Genomic DNA, 1,430 nt, shown 5'->3' on the forward strand with positions numbered 1-1,430 from the left:
GGTGGGGTCCAGGCACCCCGAGGCGGGAACCAGGACGAGGGGCGCTGGCGCCCCCATGGCCAGTCTGCGGCTGCGCTCAGGCGTGTCCCCACTGGCCGTCACATGAGCCCCGGGCAGGCGCCCACCCTCAGCTCCCTTTGGGTTGGTGGAAAACACACTCCACACACCACCGACCAATACGCCATTTTTAGCGACAGCTCGTGGTGCTGAACACACTCCCCCTGGCCGCCCCTCCTGCCCCTCCAGAAGTTCTGTGTCTCCCCAACTAAAGCTCCATCACTTTCAACAGACCCCCGCCCCCACCTCCCCACCCAGGCCACAGTTTCACTGTCTGTTTGTCTCCACCAGAGACCTTGCAGGAGTGGGGCCCCGGGACGTGGCTCCTGAAACCTGCTGGCTCTGCCCTGAGCCGTGTCCCCCGACAGAGCTGGGCCCTACCTGACCACCACGTGGCTCCCCCATTCCACACCCCGGTCACAACTGAGAAAACGTGACCAGCAACTACGGGCGTCTCCCACACAAATCTGGGGAACCTACCAAGATGTCGAGGTGCTGGATCACCAAGAGTTCGATGCTCAATTTTCGGGGGTCGAAGCCTTTCTGGTTCGCTGCACTTTTCTCACAACGGGGTCCGGAGGTGCCTGGATGAGTCAGTGCAAGAGGGGCACCCCCCACCCCGCCCACTATCATCAACCAATGCAAAGCCTTCTACTTGCCACCGAGATCTTTTCGTTTTTTGTCACTTCCGATAAGGGGAAGTGACTGCCAACACAAAACAAAGTCTGAAAGTGGTTAAGGGTGGGTGCGGGGCAGCTGGCTGGGCCCCCACAAGCTCTCTTGGCCCCACAAGAGAGCCCAAGCCCAGACCATTCCCCCTGACCCTGCCAGCGGTCAGATCACCTCAGGGACCAGAGAGCAATCACGGCCACAGCAGAGCGTCTGCTGGGCTCAGGACTCTTTCTTGGTGCTTTTGTGCCTCAGTTTCTTCAGCTATGTTCTTTCTGGAACCTTCTATCTGTCCCTGGGCAAGGTCAAACCACATAGAACATGGATGTTGAGGTCCCGTGTGCCATTGAGGCTCTGAGGACATCTGCTGTGGACACATACTGGCGGGCGTGTCCATCAAAATACCCAGGGTGTGTCTGACTCGCCTTGTGTTGAGGGGATCCCCTTCTCCCTCCAGGTTACACAAGCTTTCTGGGGAGCTTCCATCCTCCTACTTGACCTCACCTCCCTGGCCAAGGCTGCTCAGAGGCTGGTGTTACAGGACCCATCTCAGGCCTCTCCTGACACGAGCATGTGTGCATGCATGTGTGTGTGTGTGTGTGTGTGTGTGTGTGTGTGTGTGGGCATGTGTCAGCACAGGGCTCTGGGGGTGCAGGCCCCGGGGGTGCGGCTGCAGGCTCCGTGGTCAGAGGTGGTGGCAGCGT

This window comes from Condylura cristata, unplaced genomic scaffold (genome assembly GCF_000260355.1).
Source record: "Condylura cristata isolate star-nosed mole 26May11 unplaced genomic scaffold, ConCri1.0 scaffold00038, whole genome shotgun sequence".
Classification (NCBI taxonomy): domain Eukaryota; kingdom Metazoa; phylum Chordata; class Mammalia; order Eulipotyphla; family Talpidae; genus Condylura; species Condylura cristata.